At 33.1% G+C, this 22,470-nt stretch overlaps 1 non-coding gene and 2 pseudogenes across 1 annotated transcript; 1 reads left to right on the top strand and 2 right to left on the bottom strand.

Annotated features, from left to right (window-relative positions):
- Window positions 1-4,165: 4,165 nt before the first annotated feature.
- On the bottom strand, window positions 4,166-8,790 carry LOC110416390 (uncharacterized; annotated as a pseudogene).
- Window positions 8,791-8,992: 202 nt separating this feature from the next.
- Window positions 8,993-9,098, top strand: LOC149527166 (small nucleolar RNA R71). Its single transcript, XR_016351274.1, has one exon. It is a non-coding gene; the product is annotated as a small nucleolar RNA R71 (small nucleolar RNA).
- A 10,955-nt stretch (window positions 9,099-20,053) lies between these two features.
- LOC149527167 (uncharacterized) lies at window positions 20,054-21,283 on the bottom strand (annotated as a pseudogene).
- Between the last annotated feature and the right edge of the window lie 1,187 nt (window positions 21,284-22,470).

Below are 22,470 nucleotides of genomic sequence, written 5' to 3' on the forward strand. Positions count from 1 at the left end.
ACCACCCTAATGTAAGATTGCCAAGTTAAAAATCCTTAGATAAGCAAATTAAACTGTGTTTTGAGTGCTTGAAATTTAGTTTTATATTTAGAAAATTTCATGTTTTAACATTTTGAGATGATATAAAGTTTGGTTTGAAATGGAGTCCAATTGGACAAAGTTTTGTATTGATTTTTAGCTATTTGAGTTTTTCTATCGATAAATGTTTATCATCTATTAACAGACAAGCTTATCTATCAATACATGTACGGCATTTATCGATAGATAAACTCGAGAGCTTTTTAAAATGGTTCTAGAGTTCACTTATTAATAGATGCTCCTGATCTAACAATAGATGATGCCATTTTAAAAAAAAAAGGTAAAAACATATTTTCACAACCCAATAAATATACCACATTTCTTATGGTTTTTCAACCCTCATCCGCATTATACAAGGTAAGCTTCTTCTAAAACCCTTTCAACTCATTTTTGAGCAAAAATCATTCCTTTCAATGATTCTAAGCTTGGTTTTAAGGTTTAATGATAAAATTGACTTTTTTTAAGCTTTGAAATCCATAAAGCTTGTCTTTTTTATTTTGAAAATTTTGTTTCTTGCTCTAGAAATTCTATTGGAGGATTAAAGTTAAAGGCTTTGTGATTTTTCAAGTCATCTAAGCTCATCTAAGGTAAAAATAGAAGATTTACTAATTTTAGAATGGTTTTGTAAAAAATAAACAACTAGACTTAGTCAAAAACGAATAACTTTGGAAAGTTCTTAGAATGATTATTTCGAGGTTATTAGTTTCAAAATTGATTTCTATGATTATTGTGTGATAAGAACGATTGAAAACTTTGAGGAAATCACCAAAGAAAGGTATGTGATTGAGTATTCGATCAAAGTGAGGAAATCACCATACTTGCACTGATTTTCATCACATGAGTTTTTTTCATCAATTTCTTACAAAAGCCATAAGAGAAATTAACAATAACTACTCTTAAAGTAATTTAAAATAAAATAACCTAAAATTTAACTAAAATAACTTAAATTAATCATTTAACAAGTAATCAACTTAAACTAAAAAAAAACTAAAATGCTAAAATTCAAATCTAAAATCTCAAAGATCTAGCTACTTAAACTCCCAAAAATGAGTCAAATAACTCTATATAATAGAGTTATAACACCCCAAACTAAGATTTTGCTAGTCCTCGAGCAAAACATAAACACAAGCATAATAACGTAAACATGAAACATTTAACTAGACTTCAATTGCACCATTTCATTAATTACCTTTAATATCCTCAATAGTTAATCCATATCCATAACTCTAGGCAACACATAGATATTATTCAAGTTCATGTCTCAATTCAAATGCAAACTCATCATTAAGTTAAATTCCGTGTGTGTGTGTGTAATCTCTTCACTTAGAATATTGTACAATCTGGATAAATTTATATTCATGCAAAATTCAAATTAGTAATTAACTCCATAAGTTTGTTTTTCATCCCTCTCTCCACTAATGTAGGCTAACACTATGTTAAAGATCAATAGGACTTTAATTAACTTGTAATGTATAGCTAGGGTTAAGGTTGGATATGGGATAATGTATAGCTCAAATCACCCTAAGCACATAGTCAATCTGGATGCTATTCAGAGCTTTATTTTCCTTCACTTAGTATACCCCTTCTCCATCAAAATTTTTCTGTTGTTCAACGCTTCATTCTTTCTTTCGCTTTTTCTTTTTCTCAATTTCACACCCCCAAACTTATTTTTTTTATTGGTCAATGAGATGAGTACAATCATATTTTTGAACTTTTCATCATTTTTTTTTCATCTTGACTACCTCTTTCACTATGTGGCTCATAACACCTTCTAAATTGACTTATGCACTTAGGAATGAGGGATGCAAGAATTGTTGAAAATATTATTATAAGGGTCTAGGCTAAAAATTAAGTGTTCAAACAAAGAAAAGATGTCATTAGGCTCAAAGGGGAAACTGAGGATAATTTAGGTAAAGGAAGGCTACAAAAGGCTCAATCGGTCCAAAAATGGCCTAAATCATCTCCTTAACTAAGTATAGCCTAGGATTTCGCCTCGAGAGAGAATCAACAAATTCTAGAACTTAATACATAATTCAAAAATTGCATTCACATAAACATTTTCTAATATATACAATAAATCTAAGGAAAAGACATAGTGCTCAAAATGTAGAAATTTCAACCTAATAGCAAAGCTTAGCATGAGAATTTACATAACACTCAAACAATATTCACATGTTTTGAAGAATCAAGATAGGAATATAACTGAGTTCTCATCATTGGATAGGTAAATTAAATAAAACTGGTACAAGTAAATCTAGTTGAAAAAATAACAAAAATAAATTAACCTAAACTATCACAGAAACTAATAACAATAAAACCTTCCCCCAAACTTAAATTGCAATTGTCCTTAATGTGAAAAGTTAAAAGAATAAAAAAAAGAAACTTCCCTATCAATGTGGTAGTTGATAACTTATTATATAGAGTTATTTTGACTCATTTTGGGAGCTTAAGTAGCTAGATCTTTGAGATTTAGGTTCGAATTTAGCATTTTAGGTGTTTTTTTATTAAGTTGATTACTTGTTAAGTGATTAATTAGTTTTTTAGTTAAATTTTAGGTTATTTATTTTAAATTACTTTAGAGAGTTATTGCTAATTTCTCTTATGGCTTTGTAGGAGATTGATGAAAAGACTCATTGATGAAATCAGTGCAAGTGATGGTGATAGCTTTTTCGTATATGTTTCAGTATTTTCCATATCTCTTCTAAAAAACTCCAAATGAGGTGATTCTTAGACCATCGAATTATAAGAAAGAGGGATACAATGTTATGTTCACCAATTTGCCCAGTTCTGATTGATCATGGTCAAAATATTTGTCAAAGTTGGACCACTGCAGCAGTTGTAAAGACTGAACATGATGCGGTATTTGGAGCAAATCTTTCAATCCAGAAGTCCAATTGATGTGATTCTTAATCCATTGGAAAGTTAAGAGACAGGATAAAACTTTTATGTTTACTACTTTGCCCAGTTCCTAACATATCTGGGTAAAACTGACGTTTGAATTGATAGCTGCACAGCGCTGGGGAGAACAAGGCTGCAGCGTTGATGAAGGAAGCACATACACAAATTCCAGAGAGCTCAGCGCTTGCAGCGCTGGAGTAGTAGCGCCGCGCGCTGCGCGACTTTCTAAAAATAAGGGAGTTAACGGATTTCGAAATTAGGTTATTTGGAGCCTATTTAAGGAGCCTTTTCAGAGATTTTTGAGGGAGGCAGCAAGCACTATTCTGAAGATTTTGAGTCAAGAACAAAGCAAGGAACAAGAGAATTGGAGAGAGAATCAAGATCACAAATCTCTAATTATTAGTTTCTCTCTTACCTTTGTGTTTTTCTTTTTTTTTGACTTGGATTCATGGCTAAATTTCTTTCGATATTGTTTTTATTAGATACTATGAACTAATATTTTTTAGATTGCAATTGAACTCACATGTAATCTAATTTTTCTTTTCTTGCTTTTTTCAATGAAATTTGAATTGTTTTATTCCAATTGTTCTTAATGCTTTATTGCTTGGCCACCAATTAAATTGATCTAGAAACCTAAAAAACTTGGGAAAGGGAGTTTACTGTAGACTAAAATTGATAGGATATGATCATATTAATTGATTTGCCTATAGGATAGGGATATACCTATAGGCCATATGTAGCCAGATTAGAGCCATGACTGATGAGTCCATTTTAATTTCAATTCATAGGGATATAGTGTTTTAGTTAAATAGATATTTTTATAAGATGAGTCGGGAGACCCTTATAAATAATTTAGACTCTAGGTTAGCAATTTAACCATTGAAATAAGTTAAGAAAGAGAGGTAGTTTTGATGAAGTCGAGGGATATTGTACCTAGGCTTGTTTGATTTGCTGTTTGCCCATTATCTTTTTGCTTTATTGTAATCAAATTAGTTTTATTGCGTAATTTTTAGTTCAATTAGAATTAAGATTTTAATTGTTTGAACAAGCTAAATTATTTTATTTTTGTACTTAATAAAATTTTAGATCAATTCCCTGTGGATCGATACTCTGCTTGCTAATTACTATCTATTCGATACTGATACGACCTGTATGTAGAATTTTAACTGACAGTAGTGCCTTGAAAGCTCTAATCTTCTTTCTCCTCATCTTCATGCTTTCCAATCTACATACACAGCAAAACAAGCTAGGGAGAGATTAGAACTACTTATTTAAACAGAAAACAAGAACTAACTTAAAACAACTAAATTTAGAAAAAAAAAATATCTTGGGTTGCCTCCCAAGAAGTGCTTCATTTATAGTCTTCGGTAGACTGACTCGGACTCTAGGCCATGTCAAGCAAGTGTATTGAGTATGTTTGATGATTAATTTTACCTCCCAATAATGCTTCAATCTTTGTCATTGACTTTAAATTTTCGATCATCTGTTCTTGTAACTTCGATTGCTCCATGTGAAGTACCTCGTTGACAATGAAAGGACCAGACCACCTTGATTTGAGCTTTCTCGAAAATAATTTCAAACGAGAATTATAGAGCAACACTGATTGTCCCGGCTCAAAGCTTCTTTCCATTATCTTCTTGTCATGCCATTGCTTTGTTTTCTCTTTATAGAGTTTGGCATTCTCATAAGCTTGAAGGCGAAATTCATCAAGTTCATTTAATTGCAACAACCTTTGCTCACCTGCTGCTTGTAAATCAAAATTTAACTTCTTCACAGCCCAATAAGTATTGTGTTCAAGTTCCACAGGTAAGTGACAAGCTTTTCCAAAGACCAACTTATATGGAGACATACCAATAGGGGTCTTGTAAGCAGTCCTATATGCCCACAGTGCATCATCCAATCTTCTTGCCCAATCTTTTCTTGTGGGACACACTGTTTTCTCCAAAATCCTCTTGATTTCTCTATTTGATACTTTCGCTTGGCCACTAGTTTGAGGATGGTACGCAGTTGCAACCTTTGTGTTAACTCCATCTAAACCTTAAAGTGCATCAAAAAACTTGTTACAAAGTAACTCCCTCATCACTAATAATTGCCTTGGAGTGCAAATCGAGTGAAAATATTCTTCTTGATGAAATTCATCACCACCTTTGAATCATTATGAGAAAGGCCGCCGCTTCACACCACTTGGAGACATAATCAACAGCAAGCAAAATGTATTTATTGTTGTATGAAGATATGATGACCATGAAGTCAATACCCATATATCAAAATTTCTATCTCCAGGATGTTGCTGGAGGCATCTCATGTCGCTTGAGATATTCCATTCTTTGACACCTGTCACAATGCAAAACAAATTATGAGCATCTTTATAATGTAGGCAATACAAACTGATTGGAGGACTTTAGCAGCAGTCCTTATTCCTCAAAGTGTCTTCCATAATCTGAAGAAGACAATGGTGAAGCACACTTTGCATCTCTTTCTCCGGAACACATTTTCTGAAGATTTGGTCTTTACATTGCTTAAGCAAGTAAGGCTCATCCCAAAATAAATTTCACATCATGCAAAAATTTCTTTTTTTTTGATGAAAATTAAATCAAGGGGAATGATATTGCTTTCCAGGTAATTCACGAAATCAACATACCAAGGAGGTGATTTCTTACCAACTTGAAGGATTTGCTCATCAGGAAAAGTTTCCTTGATTAAGGTTGAATTCATACCTTGAGCTTCAATCTCCAATCTTGAGAGATGGTCTGCCACTTGATTTTCTGTTCTTTTTCTATCACGAATCTCGAGATCAAACTCTTGTAGCAAGAGAATCCACCTTATCAATCTTGGTTTAGCATCCTTCTTGGCAATCAAATATTTGATAGCTGAATGGTCAGTGTACACTATCACCTTTGTCCCCACGAGATAGGAGCGAAATTTGTCAAAAGCAAACACTACAGCCAAGAGCTCCTTTTCTGTTGTGGTATAATTTTTCTGGGCCTCATTCAAAGTCTTGCTAGCATAATAGATGGAATGAAAGATTTTATCCTTTCTTGTCCCAAACAACCCACCGCATAATCACTCGCATCACACATTAGTTCAAAATGGAGAGTCCAATCGGGACTAATTATGATAGGTGCAGATATTAATCTTTTCTTCAATTCATCAAAAGCAACAAGACATTCATTATCAAACTTAAATGACACATCTTTTTCCAATAAATTGCAAAGTGGTTTAAGAATTTTTGAAAAGTCTTTAATAAATCTTCTATAAAAACCAGCATGACCAAGAAAACTTCTAATACCTTTGACATTTATTGGAGGTGGTAATTTCTCAATTGCTTCAATTTTTGCTTTATCTACCTCAATGCCTCTACTAGAGATCTTGTGCCCCAGGACAATACCTTCTCGCACCATGAAGTGACATTTCTCCCAATTGAGCACCAAATTTGTATCTTCACATCTCTTGAGTACCTTAGCCAGATTTAAGAGACAATCATCAAAATTATTTCCAAAGACGGAAAAATCATCCATAAATACCTCCAAACATTTCTCCACCATGTCTGTGAATATGGCCATCATACATCTTTGAAAGGTGGCAGGTGCATTACATAATCCAAATGGCATTCTTCTAAAAGCAAAGGTGCCATAAGGACATGTAAATGTAGTCTTTTCTTGATCTTCAGGAGTAATAACAATTTGGTTATAACCAGAATAACCATCTAGGAAGCAATAATATTCCTTACCAGCCAAACGATCCAACATTTGATCAATGAATGGAAGAGGAAAGTGATCTTTCCTAGTAGCTTTGTTAAGCTTGCGATAATCCATGCACACTCTCCATCCAGTCACAGTTCTTGTTGGGATGAGCTCATTATTGTCATTGGCAACCACAGTCATTTCCTCTTCTTAGGAACACATTGAATTGGACTTACCCATGAGCTATCAGAGATAGGATAGATTATTATCCAGCATCCAACCACTTGATGATTTCCTTCATGACTACTTCTTTCATGATGGGATTCAATCTTCTTTGTTGTTCAATTGTGGCTTTGTGATTTTCCTCAAGGAGGATTTTATGCATGCAAACAGAAGGGCTAATTCCCTTAATATCAGCTATGGTCCATCCTATTGCTTTTTTGAATTCTCTAAGTGTCCTCAATAACTTCTCCTCTTGCATGTTAGTAAGAGCAGCAGAATAATAACTGGAAGAGTAGAAGATTTTCCAAGAAAAGCATACCTCAAGTGATCAGGCAGAGGTTCAGTTCCAAAGTGGGGTTCCTCAATGAAAGGCTTGAAGCTGGCATCAAAGAAGCTGTGATATCTAAAGACTCAAATGATGATTAGTTTCTAATCTGGAGTGAGCATTTAACAAATTAGAATATTCAATAAATTCATCATCATCCTTGTCAGGATTAGCAACTAAAGATGCTTCAAGAGGATCATTGGGATTTTCTTCTAAGAAAACCTCTTGTGTACAGTTATTTACCATGCTCACAGAAAAGCAGTCTTCAGATGTCGCAGGTAATTTTAAAGCTTTGAAAATATTAAATGTTACCTGTTGGTCTTGAACTCTCAAAGTGAGCTCACCTTTTTCAACATCAATCAATGCTCTAGCAGTTGCTAAGAATGGCCTCCCAAGGATGATTGGAATTTGCCTATCTTCTTCCATGACAAGAATTAAAAAATCAGCTAGAAAAATAAATTATCTACCTTGACAAGAACATCTTCCATAATTCCCTCGGGTACACATAAGAACGATCAGCCAATTGCAAAGTAACAGAAGTGGTTTGCATTCCCCAAACCAAGTTTCTCAAAAATTGACCAAGGCATTAAATTGATACTTGCACCTAAATCACTCAAAGCTTTTGTAAAAAATAAATTACCAATTGTGCAAGGGATTGTGAAACTACCTGGATCTTTGAGTTTGGGTGGCAGTTTATTTTGGAGAATTGCACTACACTCTTCTGTAAGGAAGACAGTTTCAAACTCACCTAGCTTTCTCTTTTTGGAGAGGATGTCCTTCAAGAACTTGACATAACTGGGCATTTGTTCCAAAGCTTCAGCAAAAGGAATATTTATGTGTAATTTCTTGAAGACATTGAGGAACTTCTGAAATTGCTTTCAAGTTCTTGCTTTTGAAGCTTTTGGGGAAAGGTGGTGGAGGATGGAGATTGAGAGGTTCCTTGATTTTCAGCCTTGTCACATCTTTTGTTGATTCAATTCTTCTTCTCACACATTCCTCCTTATCAACATGTTCAATCTCAGATTCAACTGCTTTTTGATTCACCCCTTCAATCTCTTTTCCACTCCTTAAAGTGATTGCTTGGCATTGTTCCTTACCTTTAGGATTGATTTGTGTGTCACTGGGTAAGGAACCTTGAGGTCTATTGTTGATGGAATTGGCGAGCTGTCCCACTTGGGTCTCAAGATTTCTCAAGGAGGCTCCTTGACTTTGAATTATGGCATCAGTCTTGGATATATATTGCAAGAGGAGTTCTTCCAATTGGGACTTCTTTTCTGGAATTTGTGGTCTAGCTTGTTGTTGAAAACCAGGAGGCATGATGGGTTTTGGATTGGAAGGCCCTGCATTGTTACTCCATGAAAAGTTGGGGTGGTTTCTCCAACCAGGATTATAAGTATTAGAGTATGGGTTATTTTGCTGCCTGTTGAAATTCCCCACGAACTGGACTGATTCGGAATTGTATGGACATTGATCATATGAATGACTATCTCCACACATCTCACAAACTACTAATGAATTTTGAACTGCATGAACTCCCAGTGTATCAAGCTTTTTGGACAACGCAGCTACTTGAGTAGTTAAGGTGCCAAGTGCATCAATTTATAGCTCCAACAGCTTTCTCGAACCCACCTTTTGAAGGCCATTGAATTATTGAGGCCATCTCTTCCAACAAATTGTAGGCATCTACAGCATTCTTACTCATTAATGCCCCACAGCAGTAGCATCAATTATGGTTTTTGGACCCAACCAACCCATTGTAAAATGTCTGAACTTGCACCAATCAGGAATCCCATGATGTGGACATTTCTCAGTAGTTCTTTAAACCTCTCCCAGGCTTCATACAAGGACTCACCATCAAATTGTATGAATGAGGCGATATCGTTCCTCATCTTTGCAATCTTGGCAGGTGGAAAAACTTTTGCTAGAAACTTTTGTGCTAAGTCCTCCCATGTAGTGATAGACCCATTAGGCAATGAATTAAGCTAACTTTTTGCTTTATCTCTCATAGAAAAGGAAACAGTCTCAATCTAATAGCATCATTAGTTACTCCATTGTACTTGAAAGTGTCACAAATCTCTAGCAAATTTACCAAATGAGAATTAGGATCATTACTAGGTAATCCACTAAACTAGACTGAAAACTGAATCATCTGAATGTAAGCTGGCTTAATTTCGAAATTATTCCATTGATGGAAGGTCTCCTAAGGCTTTGGTGCAAACCTTGCATAAGAGGAACAGCATAATCCCGTAGTGCTCTATTTGCTTCGGGAACCAAATTAATGGCATTATTGCCATTATTATTGTTATCCTCTGCCATTGTCTGATTTAAAGTTGCAACTTGTAAATTCTCCCTTCGACGTCTTCTAAAAGTTCTTTCTATGTCAGGATCAAAAGGAACAAATTCAAGTTGTTTCTTCTTTGCATGCAATGACCAAAGAGATCTGCGAACAAACAAAATCTAATATTAAAACAAGAAAAATAAAATTTGAAGTAAGACTAAATTGTTTGGTATTAGTATTAGTATAAATTCTAGAAACAAGTCCCTGGCAACGGCGCCAAAAACTTGTCAGTTAAAATTCTACTACGCAAGTATACATATCAAATAGATAGTATATTAGCAAGCAGAGTATCGATCCCACAGGGAATTGATCTAAAATTTTACTAAGTACTAAATTAAAACAATTTAGTTTTATTCAAACAATTAAAATCTAATTCAATTGAACTAAAAATTACGCAACTAAAACTAATTTGATTACAATTAAACAATAAGATAATTGGGCAAACAGCAAATCAAACAAGCCTAGGATTACAATATCCCTCACACTTCATCTAAATCTTACCTCTCTTTCTTAACTTATTTCAATGGGTGAATTGCTAACCTAAGTCTTAAATTATTTATAAGGTCTCCCGACTCATCTTATAAAAATATCTATTTTAACTAAAACACTATATCCCTATGTGAATTGAAATTAAATAGACTCATTCATTCAGGTTCTAATCTGGCTATATATGGCCTATAGGTATTCCTTATCCTATACGCAAATCAATTAGTATGATCATATGCTATCCCAATTTTAGTCTCACTAAACTCCTTTTCCCAAGTTTATTTAGTTTCTAGATCAATTTAATTGGTGGCCAAGCAATTAAAAGCATTAAGAACAAATTGGAATAAACAATTCAAATCCCATTGAAAACAAGCAAGAAAGAGATTAAAAATAGATTACATGTGAGTTCAATTGCAATCCTAGAAAAATAATTTAGTTCATAGTATCTAATAAAAACAATATCCAAAGAAATTTAGCCATGATACAAGTCAAAGAAAATAAGAAAACACAAAGTTAAGAGAGAAACTAATATTAGAGATTTGTGATCTTGATTCTCTCTCCAATTCTCTTGTTTCCTTGCTTTGTTCTTGGCTCCAAATCTCCAGAATAGTTGCTTGCTGCCTCCCCTCAAAAATCTCTGAAAAAGGCTCCTTAAATAGGCTCCAAATAACCTAATTTCGAAATTCCGTTCTCTCCTTATTTTTAGGAAAGTCACGCAGCGCTGCGCGTCTCAGCGCGCAGCGCTGCGGCGCTACTTCTCCAGCGCTGCAGCGCTGAGCTCTCTGAATTTTGTATGTGTGCTTCTTTTCATCAACGCTGCAGCCTTGTTCTCCCAGCGCTGTGGCAGTCTATCAACTTCAAACGTCAGTTTCACCCTGATATGTTAGTAACTGGGCAAAGTAGTAAACATAAAAGTTTTATCCTGTCTCTCTAACTTTCTATGGATTAAGAATCACATCAATTGGACTTCTGGATTGAAAGATTTGCTCCAAATACCGCATCATGTTCAGTCTTTACATACTACTCAGTGGTCCGACTTTGACAAATATTTTGACCATGATCAATCAGAACTGGCAAATTGGTGAACATAAACATTATATCCCTTCTCTCTATAAATTCGATTGGTCTAAGAATCACCTCATTGGAGTTTTTTAGAAAGAGATATGGTCAAAATACTGAAACATATACGAATGAAGCTATCACCATACTTGCACTGAATTTCATCAAATGAGTCTTTTCATCAATTTCCTACAAAACCATAAGAGAAATTAGCAATAACTACTCTTAGTAATTTAAAATAAAATAACCTAAAATAACTAAAATAACTTAAATTAATCACTTAACAAGTAATCAAATTTAAACTAAAAAAAAAACTAAAATGCTAAAATTCGAACCTAAAATCTCAAAGATCTAACTACTTAAGCTCTCAAAATGAGTCAAAATAACTCTATATAATAAAGTTATCAGTAGGCATGAAGAATGTCATAAAATGTGTATAAGATGTAAATTCCATATAACCTATGAGACAAGTAAACATGTAGGTGATGGACATTCCACATACTAAATGATGTGAGAATGAGTACTTGATTTGAATGAGGAATAAATTTCACTCTAGGGATGAAGTGACAACTTCACTCCCATGATGCATCATAAACGCCAAGGTGCAATGGGGATTGTACATTGCTAGTCCAAGGTGCAATAGGGATTCTACATTGCTAGCCTAAGGTTGATGGGGGTCAAACCATCACAATGTGTGAATCTAATGTTAATTGAATGATTACGATTGATATGCATTTATGATAGGTTGCATGCTAAGTTCATTTGAGTATTCCTTATAATTTATACCCTATGTTGGCATGAGAATGTGCTTAGTGAAATGAATTAAGCTTTAAAGATAGTCCCAAGAGGTAATGGGACCTCAAGAATGGCAAAAATGTAGGATTTTGCCTAGAAAATAGAGTTTTAAAGGCTATCTATTGATACTTGTAGAACATCTATCGATAGATAGCAAATAGGATATAACAAGAAGCATGCTGATTCAAATTTATCGATAAATGAGCTACAAGATTCTTTGTACTAGCTTGTTTGAAGGTTTATCGAAGGTAAAAGGGTTTTTAAAGGTTATGTAAACTTGTTTCCATGCAAATGCTCTTTAAAATGTGTTTAAATATCATGTTTCATGAACTTTACAATTAAATGCTTTAAGAATGGCATGAGAATGAAAATGCATGTTTACGAAATACTCTTATCTCTTGGTTTGTCCCCTTCCCGTATCCACTCATTAAGTCTTTATGACTTACACGTTATTTGTGAAATCCTACCTTGAGTAAGAGGATAAGTTAGGAAATCCTTAGGTGAGCATATAGATTACATATTTTGAATATTAAACTTAGTTTTAACCTTTAAAAGAATTAATTGACACTTTTGGTTGTTTGTCCTTTTTTAAGCAAAAACTTTTTAAGTTTGAAAGGGGTCAAAATTTGTGATTTTTATAAAACAATCTTTTGAAAATAAAAAATAGCAATAATGATTCCCTTGATTTTTACATGCCCAAAAATGATTTTTTTCATAATTTTTGGAGTATGTTTTCTATAGTAAATAGGAGGTTTGAATTTAATTTCAGTCAAACTTTTTTTATTTTGTTTTTAAAACCAAAATTTCGATTTTGATTTTTTTTATATTTTATTAAATTCAAATTCGGGGAAAGGGGTGTTGTTTGCTTATTTACATTAAATATCTTAAGTAAATGAAGAGTAAAAAGGAAAAAAGTAAAAATAAGGACATTTACTTAAATGGTATTTATACCTTAAAAAAATAATTGAGGGTTGAAAACCCTCAAAAAATGGAAGGCATTTATAGCTTTCAGTGTGAAAACATAGTTTTTCCCTTTTTATTTTTATGAAAATGACAAAATGTATCGATACATTTGGGCCATGTATCTATACATTTGTTTATGAAAAAATTGTATCGATACATTTGAAATAAAATACAACTTCTAAGACAAATTACTTATAAAACCTACCCATCTTATTTACGTTAAATATCTTTTGTGAATGGAAAGTAAAAAGGAAAAAAGTAAAAATGATGACGTTTACTTAAATGGTAATTAATGTAAATAAGCTGAGCAGGTTTTATAGGTTATCTGTTTTAAATATTGCATTTTGTTTCAAATATAGTGATGCATGTTCATAATGCATTGATACAATTTTTTCAAAGACTAATGCATTGAATGGCTCAAATGTATTGATATATTTTGCATTTTTAGAAAAATAGAAGGGGAAAATTATATTTTCACAGTCAAAACTATAAACACCTCACATTTTCATGGGTTTTCAACCCTCAACTATTCTTCTAAGGTATTTCTCTCAATTTAAGCTCTCTCAACCTATTTTTGATGCAAATCTTCATCTTTAATCATTAGAAAGCTTGGTTTTAAGTTAAACAATAAAAATGAAATTTTTATGCTTTGGAAACTTTAATTGTTGATTTTTCAACTTTTGAAAATATATTTTTATGGCCCAAATTTTTTTGTTTATGAGTAAAGCTTAAGGGTGTTGGGGTTTTGCAAGCATCTAAGGTCACCTAATGTATGGATAAAGGATTTGTGGGTTTCTACCATGGGTTTTAACTAAAAACTAGACTTAGTCATAAGTGAGTAAATTCAAAAGTGCCTAATATGATTATTTCAAGAATTTTATTTTAGGAGTTAATTGTAATGAATATTATGTGACAAGAACGCTTGAAAACTCTATAGGTTTCATCGAAATGGAGTTGTGATCGGAGCTAAGAATCAAATCTCCAACTAGATGAGTGGATACACCATTTGCAAATTATTTTGATATGTAACGCTAGCATGATTTCTATGAAAAGGATTATTTATGTATGTTGAAATGATATCTCTAAAATGGTTTATCAAAGGATTTGAGTTTCAAGAATGAAAATAATTTTATGAGAAAATAAATTATTAGTGATTGTGATATGATTGACACAATGTGTAACACCCAATTTTCAGTGTAAACTAAGTTAACTAAGGATGAGTTATGAAACATATTGTGCTTTGAGAACTTTAATGATATGCTAAGTATGCCAAGTGTATGATAATAGGCATATTGACATTTAGGAAAAAATTTATGAAAATATGTGATAATGTTATAGCTTGAGATTTTGATTTGAATTTAATGTTATACCTAAGGATATATGTGCAATAAATATGAGTTTAAATGGTTATGAAAAGTGTGATATCAATAGGGAATGATTTTGGAGTGTTAAGTTTGGATTTTTGGAAGTGTAGAAAGCTAAAAATTGCCTACAAGGGAAAATATATCGATACATTCCCAAATATATCAATACATTTTTGGCAAGATGAACTACATATGACTTATAAAGAAAAATGCATCGATTCATTTCCCAATGTATTGATATAATCATGGTAGGATGAACATCTATCAATATATTGTCAAAATATATCAACAGATTTGAAGCAAAGAGCACTCATGGAAAAAAGTATTGATACATTCCCCCCACGTATTGATAAATTTTTGGGCAGTGAACATTCTATTTGAAATCTATTGATACATTGGCCCAATGTATCAATAAATTTGGTTGAGACCCATGAAAATGTATCATACATTCTTAAATGTATTGATACATCACTGAGGAAAAGCAAAAATAAAAAAGGTCTCAGGTTATCTGCCCATTTTAAAATAAAATCTAAACTCTCTTTCTAACCCATTAAAAACCTTAATCCCCATATGGATTTTTGAGCTTACTTAAGGTGAATTGGAGCTTGCGAATGCTTCTAAAGGTAATATTACACCTTTTTACCGATTACTTTTCAATTTAATTCAGTTAATAACCTAAAAATCCAATTTTTCTAACTTTGGTGAATCCCCCTCGATTTTGCTAAAATTGGAGCTTAGATTTGTACAATCCAACTTTGAAGGTATGGGTTTAGTTCATTGTTGAAGGATTTAAGCTTGTATATTGGATTGCTAAGAATTTAGTTATTTTTGAAAAGTCAGACATTTTTTAAAGCTAAGAAATAAATAATATTTTGGTGTGTTGATATGTTTAAGGGGAAATCAGAGTTGACTAACTCATTGGTGAGCTGAAGGACAGTTGGAGGCTAGAATTGGAGCTTGATGCTGGAAAGTGTCTTCGACTGTCACTATGAGTGGGTGTAATTAAAATGCATGTAATGCATGACACATGATAGATGCGCTACCTTGGTATTAGAATATATATACCTTGGTATTAAGATCTAAATACACCTAATGTCCAAAGTAAGAGACTAAATTAACAAAATTTTTAATAGGACTAAATTGAACAAAATGTTATAGTACAAGGGTTTCCTATGTACTTTGATATTTTGAATTGTAATTAACTTAAAACTCAACAAATCTCTACTTTTGACTTGAATTCAAACTTTTTAAACTTCTTCCACCAATTGCACACAATTGCAACTCTCCAACTCTACTTACTTTAACACCTTGAACAACCCTCCAAGCAAAAGACTTTACAAGCCACTAGCCTTCAAAATTACCTCGACTACACATAACGAATCAAGCATGATCCAACACTCAATTTCACAAGAAGACCAATGCACAGGTGTAACCTTAAAGTCCATGGCACTTAATTTACTTTTCTAGGACCCTCAACAATCCCTACAATTGACCAACACTAGCAAAATTTTTCTTTATTTCACCACCATGGGAAACTTTCATCACCTCTTCAATAAATGAAATCTTACTTCAGTACTCATTCACATAGAATTATAACCCATCTTCCATGTAATTTGTAAATTTTGCTAGTGGCATGTTATCCTAATACAAAGTGAAATAGTGTTAACACACCTTTTCTCCAACTCTATTGATTCAACATTCTTCATGTTATTTGGTTGCCATTTCTCCTTCCTTAATGAAAGACGCATTAAACCTTACTGCAACAAGATCATTCTTCTTTCTCTAGCACTACTTGAAACTAATCTTCACATCAAACTTCTCAATTAAGAAATTCATAGAACTAATAACTTGTAACATCCGTATTTAGAGAAATCAAGTAAATAAAAAAATATAAAAAGTTACATGGTTTGACCTCTTTCCTATGTTTACGAAAATGAAATAGCTTGTCTACTATTGAAAACTTAAAATATAATAAAATCAACCTTAATAGTTTTTGAAACTAACCTAAAGACTCTTTGTACATCCTCTTCTAATAGCCTCACAAAAATACTCACCCACACCTATTATAGCTCCATCTAAAGAAAAAGATAGAGTTACAGAGTGTTTTATTTTTACAATATAAAGGTTCAAAGTTGAATAGAATTAGGACCCTATGAAACAAGAAATTTAAAACTATACAATTACTCAATGTCATATACAAAAAAAAATTCTAATATGAAAGTGAAACAAAATTCTCTGATGTCTCTATTGGAATTACTAGGTGCTAATTATATACAAGAAAACCTATTTAAATTAGGTCTTGAAATTTGATAAATTACCAAAAATTAGGGAACAAGAAACCAAGAAATAATCTAGTAAAAGGAGGAAAATAGAGAAAGAAAATAATATCCCTATACTAACTCCTGCAATCTGGAATATAGTTAATAAAATAAATTGATGAGTTGTCAACACTCCCCCTCAAGTAAGTGAATAGATGTTGGTCATTCCTAGCTTGTCTAATAGCATTTCAAAACTCGATCTAGGCAGCCCTTTTTATTAAAACATTAGCTATTTGTTGTTTAGTAGGCACATAGGTCATGCAAATTATCCCATCTTCTATTTTTTTCTTTAATAAAATGTCGATCTATCTCTACATGCTTTGTTCTGTCATGATGAACTGGATTATGTGCAATAGTTATTGCAACTTTACTGTCACAATATAGATTCATAGATCCCATACTATGCACTTTCAATTCTTCCAATAGCCTCTTTAACCAAATCAGCTCACAAGTTCCTTGTGTAAGGGCTAAAAATTCTACTCCTGCACTGCTGCGAGCTACAATTGGTTGCTTCTTACTTCTCCAAATAACTAGGTTCCCCTAAACCTTTGTATAATAACCAGATGTAGACCTCCTATCCTCAACTAAACCTGCCAAATCTTCATCAGTAAATGCCTCCACACTTCTCAACTCATTTTTCTTGAAGGACAAACTTTTATCGGGTGTAGATTTTAGATACTGCAACATTCGATTGACTGCTTCAAGATGTTCTTCACTCAGAGAATGCATATACTGGCTCATTACACTTGCAGCAAATGCAATATCTAGTCTTATGTGAGATAAATAAGTCAATCGTCCTACTAGACGCTGATATCCCCCTTTATCTAATGGAATTCCACTCCTTTTTTTTCCGAGCTTCATGTTTATAACCATAGGTGTTTCAGCTGGCTTACAACCAAGCATCCCTGTCTCTTTCAAAAGATCTAATGTATCTTTTCTTTAAGAGAAAATAATATCTTTCTTGCTTCTTGCCACTTCCATCCTTAAGAAATATCTTAGTTGCCCAAGGTTTTTGATTTTAAATTCACTCCTAAAAGTTTTCTTAAGCCTCTCCATTTCTTCTATATCATCTTCGATTAAAATAGTATCATCCACATACACAATCAAGATATTTTTCTTTCCATCTTGTGAATGCTAGAAAAAAAGAGTATGATCAGTTTGTCCCTGTTGGTAACCATACCTCTTTATAGTTTTTGCAAAATGGTCAAACCAAGCTCTTGACAATTGTTTTAATCCATATAGTGACTTTTTCTATCTACATACTTTTTTGTTACCAATTGCCCCTTCAAAACCTAGAAGCCAATCCATGTAAACCTCCTCATCAAGCTCTCCATTGAGAAAGGCATTTTTTATATCCATTTGATGTAATGCCCAGTCAAGATTATCTATGACTGATAATAGTACCCTTATAGTGTTTAACTTTGCAACTGGAGCAAACGTTTTTGTGTAATCCATCCTAAAAACTTGAGTAAATCCTTTGGCAACTAGACGAGCCTTGTGTCTCTTTATTTCACCATCTAACTTATACTTAATGGTAAACACCCATTTACACCCTATAGAACTCTTACCTTCAGGTAACTCCATTACATCCCAAGTTTCATTCATTTTTAGGGCTCTCATTTCTTCAAGGTAAACACCCATTTACACCCTACAGAACTCTTACCTTCAGGTAACTCCATTTCATCCCAAGTTTCATTCATTTTTAGGGCTTTCATTTCTTCAAGTACAGTAACCCTCCATTCTAGTTTTTCAAAAGCTTCTTAAATATTTTTTTGAATCTCATCCCTTTCAACCTTTTTTGTCAAAGCTCGAAATTCTTGTGACAATTAGTTGTAAGATACGTGATTAGAAATAAGATGTTGGGTGCATGATCTAACTCCTGTCCTGAAAGCTATTAGAATGTCCAACTCATTAAGTTGAGTCTCCACCTAAGGCAAATTAGAAGTATCACTAGCACCAATAAGTTCAGTTTCAGTTTCAGCATTTACCTGTGGATTGGACTCTTGGCAACACGATTGATGAGTGCAACCTTACACTCCTTGAGGCTTACTGTTTCTTCATGAATAAACACAAAGCTTTGATTGTTGTTAATTAAGCCCATTTGGATCTTCCCCTATTTCCAAGCTAAAACCTGTTGATGCCATAATTAGAAGATTTTTATTTCCTAGTGGTGTTTCAAGTATGTCAACAACTATAAGAAGAGGAATAAAACAATCCTAAATTTTATCTTCTCCTAGTATCTCCCTTTAAAAAATAAGATTTAGGTAGAAAGGTTGATTTTCAAGAAAAGAGACATCTAAGGAAATAAACCTTTTTTTTTGTTGTTGGACAGTAGCATTTGTACCCTTTTTAACTAGGAGAATATCCAACAAAGATACACGTCGTAGCTTTAGGATTTAATTTTTCACGGATAGGCTTGGTATTATGTACAAAGGAAATGCAGCCAAAAACTTTTGGGGACAAAGAGGTGAACAATTGAGTTTGAGGGTAGGTTTCTAGTAAAATACTCAAAGGAGTTTTAAATTGGAGGACTCGAGATGGAAGTCTGTTTATCAAGTATGATACCATTAAGACTACCTCACGCCAAAACTGTTTAAGAACATGAGTTATGAACATAAGTGCACATGTAGTCTCCAACAGATGGCAATTTTTACATTCAGCAATACCATTTTGTTATGGGGTTTTGATACAAGAACTTTGGTGAAAAATTCCATTATTTTTAAAATAATTGCCAAGAACTGAATTGAAATATTCCCGACCATTATCTGTTCGAAGAATTTGAATTGATATATCAAATTGGTTTTGGATCATTTTATGGAATTGTTGGAAAATGGTGGCTGCATCTGATTTTTCTTTGAGAAGATAAACCCAACATGCTCTAAAATGGTCATTAATAAAGGTTATGAACGATTTGGTTCACAATGAAAAGAATTGGTGCCTTTACTCTTAAATAGAGAAGGAAACAAGCTTTTCAAATATGGAAAACTAAGATGACTTAACCTCTTTTGCCATAACATAATCTTATTGTAAACAAGAGTCAATTCACCACTTAGAGCTAAAGCTTGTTTTTTCACTTGTCCATTATCCTCAAGGTAGTGCAACCTGTCACGCATCTTAGCATTGCCAATCGTCTTCCCCGATAGTAAATCTTAAAACTCACCAAATGATGAATAAAACTTAACCACACAATTCAAATCATTTGTTAATTTGCTAATAGACACTATATTACATTTTAAATTTGGGACATGTAGTTCAAATTTTAATGTCATATTAGCCAAATTTACAGATCTTTTTCCAGCAACAAATGATACAGCACCATCAGCAACACTAATTTTGAAATTTCCCAAGCAGGGGGCATAGGTAGAGAAAGACTTATGGCATCCAATCATATGATCCAGAGCCCCCGAATCCATAATCAAGGGCCATTAGATTCAAAAGTTTAATTACCTTTTTGGGCTATAAAACAATTTGAAGCCAGAACGTGTGCACCAGTTTGATGTCAGGCAGGAAAGACGTGTTGTTCTTCAAGTTGTTCCTCTAAAAACTGATCCTCCAACCTTATTTTCCTTTACAACAGCTTGAAAACCTCTGCTTTGCTCACCTTCTTTATGTGCCTTCTAATTTGCTGGTTTTCAATGTATCGTCCAACATGTTTTTTTTAGTATGATATGGACATTAGCAATGATCACACCAGGCTTTATCATTTTGCCAATTCCCACGCTAATCACGAGTATTTGCAAGTTCATGTTTTTTTGAAATAAGAACAGAAGGGATAAGTTATCTAAAATGACCTATATGGTCACTCCTTACATAACATATTTTCTGTTTTTTTTTCCTTCTAATCTCTCCAAAAACCTCTCTAATGTTTGAAAAAGGTTTTGTCCCTAAAAGTCGACCTTATACTTAGACCATGAAGAAAATCAAATAACCTTTCTTTTTCAAGCATTTTCTTATACTTTAAGCTGTCCTCAAGACAATACCAATTTATTCCATAAAACATATCCATCTCCTGCCATAACTTAGTCAAAGTATTGAAATACTCCATCATCAAAAGATTAACTTGTTTTGTGTATCTTAGGACAAATCTAACCTCAAAACATGGTGCTGAATTTTTCAAATCTGAGTTCATTTCATGCACCGTATCTCATATCTCTTTTGTTGTCTTGTAGAATAAATAAGTCTAACCAATCTTAAGTTCCATGAAATTAATTAACCATGGAATTCTCTAACTCCTAAGCCGAATGACCTGCTGCTCTTTCCTTTGGTGTTGCCTTTGTACCCGTTAAGTAGCCAAGTTTTCCTTTGCCTTGTATTACTAGCATAACCAGTTGAGACCATTCAAGGAAATTAGCCTTATTGAGTTTGTGTTGGGTTATTTGGAAAGAATGGATTTCTCCGACAATAGGAATCACAGATGAAGGCATATTTCTAGAAAGTTCAGATGACACTTCTGAGGAACCTTCTAGAGTTGCATCTATCATGGCTGCTTTGGCTAATAATAATGGTCAAAAGAGCCGAAGCTCTGATACCATGAAAATCGAGAATGAAACAAAATTCTCTAATGTCTCTATTGGAATTACTAGGTGTTAATTATATACAAGAAAACTTATCTAAATTAGATCTTGGAATTTGGTAAATTACTAGAAATTAGGGAACAAGAAGTCAAAGAAATAATCCAACAAAAGGAGGAAAATAGAGAGAGGAAATAATATCCCTAAACTAACTCTTACAAATCTAGAATATAGTCAATAAAATAAATTGATGAGCTGCCAACATAATCAAATAAAAATTTAAATTTTAATCAACTTAGAACTCAATTGCACAACCTTAATAAATTTTGACCTCAGACAAAATTAAAATGAGATGAAGTTCAAACATTGCAATCAATTAGGGATACACCTTCAGCCCCGCAAAATTTTGCACCTAAAATGGGAGCATGAGCCACGAGCTGAAGCCCATCACTTCATCATTAAAACATCTTCAATCTTCACCTTATAGAAAAATGATCCATAAAATTGAGAATGCATATAAATTACCTTTTATTATCTTCACAAAAAATAAACTCTCCTCAAAGAATTTAATACGGCATAAGAAGAATAAATTTGAGAAAACAAAAACCAGTTGAAAACACAATGTGACGTTGGGCATATCAAAGGGAGGTTAAGTAGACATGATATTTTATGGTGATGTGAGGCTAGGCTACACAAAGCTCCTTGACAAATAGATTCGTTTACTAACAACCAAATACTCAATTATATTAACTTCAACTTGACTTGATTCTCTCTCAATCGCACGAAACGTATGATCACGACCCCTTTTTATAGAGGCTTGCTCACATCTAAGTAGATGAACATTATAATGTCATGATTATTCAACTGGAATCTTAAACGCTAACAATGAGCATAGACTTACATTGTACATGCACTTCTAGAAAAACTACTACGTAAAAGATAATAGTACTTCATAATTACAATTCAACACACTCTATGCTCACACGTGTATATGTAAATATAATAAGTTGGGTACAATTCAACTTCTTTACTTTATATGTCAAGTTTTAATCCTAATCCTAATCACACTCTTCAAGATTTATCCCAAATAATAAAAAAAAAAAAACAAAGCCATCCGATTTTTTTTATTGTGAAAAGGAGCAATCAAACTGTGTCATTAAGCATAAAAGTATGTACTTATTATTGAACCAAACATTCGATAGAATAAAAAAAAAATAACAAAACACCAAAGTTAGGACCAACAAGTGCAGAAAATTAGGTGCACCACGTAGCTAGGCAGCAACATTCCGTTCAAAATTATATATTTATAACCGTATGCCAGTTCAGGTCAAGAAGAGTATCTTACTTTGCAAAAATTGTTGGTTGGCTGAGAACATTCGTTTAAGATATCAAATTTGGACAACCACAATTAAATGTAAAGCACATGGGGA

Source organism: Theobroma umbraticum, unplaced genomic scaffold, assembly GCF_002168275.2.
Source record: "Theobroma umbraticum cultivar Fairchild unplaced genomic scaffold, ASM216827v3 scaffold_51.0, whole genome shotgun sequence".
Taxonomy (NCBI): Eukaryota; Viridiplantae; Streptophyta; class Magnoliopsida; order Malvales; family Malvaceae; genus Theobroma; species Theobroma umbraticum.